Below are 7,014 nucleotides of genomic sequence, written 5' to 3' on the forward strand. Positions count from 1 at the left end.
ATTAAGAATTAACTTTGAGCAAGAACATGAGAGAAAAGAGGAAAAAAAAAACCCAAAAACAAACAGCAAACAAACAACTTCTAAGCGTTCAGAATTAAATGCCCTGTTAGAAGAAGGTATTATTATCTTGGCACAAATAGGGTAGGACTAAAACTAGAGTGAGGGGCACACAGAAGAGAATTTAGAAAATTACCAGAAACTTCCATTTATTGATGCTGTTTAAGAGTTAAATATCACCCCAATAAACTTTAATTAAAAAAAAAGTTAAATCTGATCTCCTCGGCATATGGAATTAGACTGATTTCAGAACCCCAAACTATGATCTTTACTTTTATTTTTATAACTTTGAATGGATGATAAATGTTTAGGAGGTCTCAAAGATTTTATTTTAAAATGTGATGATTCCTTAGTTTACCTATAAACTCAACGTCTGTCTTCCTCTGGTAAAATTAAATAAATAAATGATGGACGGTTTTTCCCTCACCATTTTAATATTTAGATCATGGTGTGTCATATTTTAGTTGGTAAATTTCCTGTTGCTCTCCAGGAATGAGAGTGAATATAATTTATTAGTGTTTTTCACTACTACTGTGGAGACAGGGTCCCAGAGAGCAGTTTCCAGGCTCTCGGCCTCACATGGAAAGGTGCTGGCTCGGGTAGTAGATGGCCATCAGAGAGACTAGTTGGCCATCAGCTGTAACCAGTTAGCCATTGGCCACTGATATCACTAAGTGCTGTGGCTGAGCTAGCAAGCGCGGATTGCATTCAGCAAGGAGTTGATTGGTTGGCAGAGAAAGCACGGCAGATTGTGGCTCCTGCTTCCTGTGTCTCTAACCCACCTGCCAGCGAGACTATAGTGGTGTGACTCCCCTACCTATGGCTCCGTGGGTGTTCCTTTTTGGCCTCACCATATCCTTCGTTCTTGTCAGGGGAGCGGGACCAGAGATCCTGCATGACAACTACATTCCTCGCGCGTAGTAGGAATTGAATAAATACTTTGTTGAACAGGATTGAATTCCAGTTTTTTTTTCCAGTGCTTTCTAGCTGAGATAAATCACTAATAACTGATAAACAAGAATTCCTTATCCCAGCGTACCTAACATTCCTTCCTTCTTCCTCCTGATGTAGGAGATAGACGTTTTATTTAAGTGTCAAAAGAGATGCAAAATGCAGAACATCAATCACAGTAAGTTATACCAATTTCACCTTCACTCAAGTGTGTTTGGCCAGTAACAGGTGATTAAACCTATCACGGTATTTATTACCCTGCTGACTGGAGGTGCTCACCACATTCTCCAGGTTTCTAAGGCAACTGATTAAGGAATTTAAGAACTGAGGCCTCATTTAGGCTGATGCCCTTGGAAAGGTAGAATTTCTTTTCCAGCAGGCTGAACTGGGAGACAAGGCTTATTTGTTTTAATGTTTTCCATTTCTCTGAATTTCACAACACAAGGTGCTCAGATACCTTTGGTAGAAATGACTGGAAAATGTTACCAGTATAAATATGGAGAGCTCAGTTTTGCCAATCCAAAAAAACACTCAGTGAGATTACTGGTAAATAGGAGGCACCTCAATGAAGACTCTGTTTTCCTTTTAGCCTAATTTTTTATTTACTTCTTGGCAGCACAAGCTGTAAACGGTGATATTGATGAGGTCGGGCCAACACTTCAGTGAAGGACTCTCCCTTACAAAACCCATCATGCTGGATGGGCCCAAGACAGACAGGCTTTTTATGCAGTTATGCTGTTCCGTCTTGACACCCATAGTGATAAACTGCCATGGAGATAAATTCAGTGGTTCTCTGGAATGAGCTCTTCTGGGTTACAAGATGGCCTCCAGGGAGAGTTGGGGCTTGCTTCCAGTGGGAGCTTAAAAGGATATTTTGTTTTACAATCAGAAAGGCAGAAGCTAGACTGAAATGGAATCAGTAAATTGTTCCCGTACTTCTACAGTACTCCCAGCCTCAGCCACAGCTTTGCTTTCTCTTTGTAGATTAATTACCCAAATCTCTGAAACGAAGTGATTTTTCTTTCATTCACTCTCTTAAGTACAACGTATTTCACTAAAAGTTACTACCTTTGTTCTTTTCTCTTGCAGAAGAAATATTAAATTTTAGCTATCAAATGTGAGAGGCAATGCTTGCAGTACTTTGATGCAAAACTAATGTTGATCATATTTCCATACATTTTTCCAGGTAATGTTATCACGACTCTAGATCTTGAGGTAACTTTAAAATTGCAATACATTCACACATCTTATGGAATGACTCTAATATGCAAAGATCACACTAGAACATAAACTCTGAGATCTTATCTGTTTGGCTCACCCTTATGGTGCCTGGCATATATGATAGAAGGTCCCTGATGAATGAATGAATGAATGAATGAATGAATGAGTGTGTATTGCATTGGGAAATGAACGATGGTGAGGTTAACATGGTATTGCTAACCGGGAGTGGTGGGAACTAGGAACTAGACCTACTCACCAAAGCAGAAATTAGAGGGTCAAATCCAGCTGAAAGCTCTGGGAGGAGCGCCTTTCCGCAGGAAGAATGCACTATTTAGTTGTGTGGATTGATATGAAAATAGTAATGATAATAAGCTGCTGTATAGTTTACATACATTATGATTAGTCCTTACAAACTCTTACAAAGTAAATGGTTTTACCTCCGTTTTAAAATGTGAAAAATGAGCCCCTGGAAATTTAATGACTCCTAATAGCACGTAATTAGTAAGTGGTATGACATCCAAAATCCTGACTACTTTCAAAGTCTACACTCTTTTCCTAAATTATGTGAATAATGGGCATTGGAGGTGGCCATGTATTTAACATGAGGAGGCAGGGGAGCCCAGAATACGTATGTCAGAGAACAGGGATTTCAGGCAGGCCCTTAATCCCACAAGACCAGGGGAATCTGGCAGCAGGGACCCAGTCACAGGGCTGGGAACTCTGGTTAAGAGGCAGAAGGATCTGGTAAAAGGAAGGTAAGGCCCTAGTCTTAGAGGAACTGGGTTACCGGACAGGCCACAAGCACAGGGTATACTGGTTTTCTATTGCTGAGTAATAAATCACCATCAACTTAGCAGCTTGAAATAATACCCAACTGATCAGCTCCCAGTTCCGTAGGTGAGAAGTCTCGGTGGGCTCTCCTGGGACCTCGGCTGAGCATCTCACAAGGCCTGCACTACGGTGGTGATCGGGGTGGGCTCTTATCCGGATGCTCTGGGGAAGAATCTGCTTCCAGGGCCATTCGAGGTGTTGGCAGGATTCAGTTCCTTGTGGTTGTAGGGCTGAGGGCCTGGTTTCCTTTCTGGCTGTTGTCTGGGAACTACTCTCAGCTTCTAGAGACTGCTCTCAGGTCCTGGCCTCTGGCCTCTCCACTTAGCAGTGGAAAACTTCCTTTTCATCAAATCTCTCTCACCCTTTGAATTTTTCTGGCTTCTTCTACAAACAGTTGGATAAAACTCTGCTTGAATGGGTTCATGTGATTAGAATAGGCCCATTCGAACATTATTCCTATTTCAAGGTAACTTTTAATTGCAATTAAGTCACCTTAATTGCATTACAAACTACCCTATAAAAGTGACATAACTGGGGACATGATATCTCATCATATTCACAGTCCTGGGGAACAGAGAGGGAAATTTTCCGGGGGTGGGGAGAGCATCTTAGAATTCAGCCTAGCATGCTAGGGAACCATTAGGATCAGAGTAAAAACAACAGTGGGGATGCTGAGGTCCATTGAGTTGAGCTCTTTAAATTTCTCCTGCTGTAGATCAATTAGGTTAGACTTTGGAGACAGGACGGCTGTGGCCAAATCACCAATCCTGACCCATTCTGAGCCTTTTTCAGCGGTCTCACTGGCAAGGTGGCTCGGGGAGTGAGAAGAAAGCTGCCCTAGCGCGTACACATGTGGAACTCACTTGATTCTGACATCCTATCGGAATGGTACAAGAGGCGTCTGATTACATTTTGACATTGAGAATGTTGCTGGTGGAAGGGAGCTATATGGTAATGCAGAGGAAGTCTATGTCATCTAAAACATGTACCTGCTCATGGAAAAAAAATGTATGTTTTGCCCAAAGGTCTGCTCGTCTGTTCCCAGTTGTCATTTTAGTGTTAGGAAACAGGCAGGGACTCTGCCTGCAGAGTCACTTGGTGACAGCCCTCCCCTAATGAGCGGCTCCACATCTAGACATTCTGACACTGAGGAATGATAATTTATGAGGCCTTTGCTATTTTTATTTCTTTATGTGGCATAAAAGAAAACTCCGGTTTTTCAAGAATAAATTCCCTCCGTTTAGGCAGAGAACTTTTGCCAAAGGCAACGACTAAAAATAAAATCTTTTCATGCCTGAGTTCCTAGGCTGCCTCACTTAGTCAGACAATCCTACAGGGACGGTAAAACAGACCACAAGCCTAGAGTGCTGAGAATCACTAAACTCGCCCGCTAGAACAGAAACTACACTATAACGAGTACCGAGCTCACCTCTGTGTGATGGATAAGTTAAAAAGCAGTTTGGACGAGACAATTTAATGTTCTTGACAGTATTGCAGCAGCAACCGCTGGGCAGAATTCAGATCTCCTTCCTCCCACCTTCAAAACTTGCTTTGTTGGTATCATTCTTAGAGAAGATTCAGGCTCTGCATTTTCACTCATAATCACATGGAATAGATTTGGCGAGTCAGTTCCTCAGAATAATTGCTCGACTCTTTAAACAAGCAGCCGTCCCCAGTTAACCTACGGGGGTGTCCGTCGGAGGCCTGGTGCTCTGGGCGGACGACAGGCTAATGGGGAGCCTTCTTCCTACACTCCATGTGTGTCCCTGACAGTGAGAACACACATTGTTTTTTTTTTAGCCCTGTTATTTAATTTCCACCCAATGGATTAAGGAAAATAACAAACCTTTCTTCTTTTTATTTTGCACAATTATGTTGGGAAGAAACCAGCAACAATCCCCACACCGGGGGTCATGTGTTTGGCTTACAAAACCACCGTTTTACTATTTCATCTTCACAACAACAGTGCCAGGCAATATTTCGGGAACAACTTCCTCTGGGAGGCCCTGCTCTTCCCAACCTCATGACACTTTGGAATCCTCTTCTAGTCACCAACCTGTCCCATGAAGTGTGGGAAGCTTACAGGCCTTCAATAGAAGGCTAACTGGTGACACTTGGAGGGGAATCTGCGCTTTGGGTTTTAGGTTCTTCATACTAAGCTGGAAATGAATGGGTGCTACGGCATTGAAGTCTGTGTTGTATATTGATTTTAAAAGATTGAAGGGTTTTCTCTGCCAGCTAGCTCACCTTTGAAATGCCTGGCCCCCCTCAGCTGATGCCACTGCAGGTGTGGGGACCATGCTCAGGGGATGCTGGGTGGATAGTCCTCTGGGCACCTGAAGGATGTGCCCCTGAGCTGTGTCACTGCTCTTGCGCCTAGCGAGACACACAGATGGAAGGCCTCTCTCTCCTCTAATAGGACAAAAGGGGACTTGGTTTTGGTGAGGATTTGGAGGACTTCTCTCTCTGTGTTCATTTCCTTGGGCTGCCACAAAAAGTGTAACAAACCGGGCGGCTCAGAACAATAGAACTTTGTCTCATAGGTCGGGATGCTAAAAGTCTGGACTGGAGGTGTCAGCAGGGCCATACTTCCTCTGAGAGTCTGGGTAGAATGCGATCCTTGGCTCTTCCTAGCTTCTGGGGAGGCCACCAATCCTTGGCGTCCCTAGGTTTGCAGCTGCGGTGCTCCAATCTCTGCCTGTCACCAGATGACATTTTCCTCTGTGCCTGTGTCTTTACATGAGATTCTCTGTGTGTGTCTGTGTCCACATTTCTTCTTATAAGGACATCAGTCATACTGGGTTATGATCTACCTTACTGACCTCAACGTAACTTGAATAAATCAAAGATCTCATTTACAAATAAGGTCACATTCACAGGTATTGGGAGATAGAGGACTTCAGCACACCTTTTTGGGGACACAATTCAACCCATAACATCCACCCTTCCCCCACTTCAGTGTACAATGAATTAAGTCAGAAATAGTGAGAACATGTAACACAGACCCTCACTTTGAACAGAGATCCTCCACTTTCTTCCCCACAGGATTTCTGGAAGACAGGACAAACTTACTTGTTTTCATTACATTTTCTACGAACCAATGTTTCTATGTAAAAGCTAACTCATTAAGAGGAAAAAGAAGTTGCTTTGATTCCACTTTTTGAGTGAGAAAATTAGTTTTTAGGGGATTTGTGTGAGTGCTCCCATATTATAGATGAGAAAACCAAGGCACAGATTGATCACACCTACGTTTCAGGCATGGTGTTTCTGTTTAGTTTACTTAAGATTTTAGCCAGTAGTCATGTGACTGCCCTAGTTCAGGTACCAAAGAATAAAGAAAGGTCTTTGGACATCTCATCTGATGGTTTAAGCCTATGCATTGTGACTTCTGACTGTGTAATAGGAGTATATTTGTGAGGCTATAATCTCTGTTTATACACATCTCCTTCTCCAACCTGTACTGGAATTCTTTGTCTGAAAAGCCTTACTTTATGGTACAAGAAATACTACTTGATGTTTGTCATCATTTGTCAACTCACTTTTATTTTCTTGATAGAGCAGATCCCCATTTTCCTATGGGAAAATCCAGGTATGTCGTGTGGGGCCAAAGTTTCCAATTTTCAGAAAGCTTCTCAGGTGTTTTTTGGAGGTAACAGAATTTAGGAACCACTGGACCTGTTGTCTGTAACCTATCTTCTACCTCTAAGCATTTATGATGACTTCTCTTTGGATCCTGCCTTTGTTCCTTGGCTAAGGTATAAAGTACTCTAATTTCCACTGACCACTGAGAAATGGGGACTTCCTTCTGGTTCCACAGCCCTGTCAAAATTCTGGTGTAAGCCCATCAGAGGCACAGCTTAACATAACACCTTAACCCCTTTCTAACTTCTCTTCCAAAATTTCACCGTTTTCTCTTTTTCATGTGACTTCTTTAGTTTTGAATTTTTCTGGGAT

Source organism: Rhinolophus ferrumequinum, chromosome 10 (assembly GCF_004115265.2).
Source record: "Rhinolophus ferrumequinum isolate MPI-CBG mRhiFer1 chromosome 10, mRhiFer1_v1.p, whole genome shotgun sequence".
Lineage (NCBI taxonomy): Eukaryota > Metazoa > Chordata > Mammalia > Chiroptera > Rhinolophidae > Rhinolophus > Rhinolophus ferrumequinum.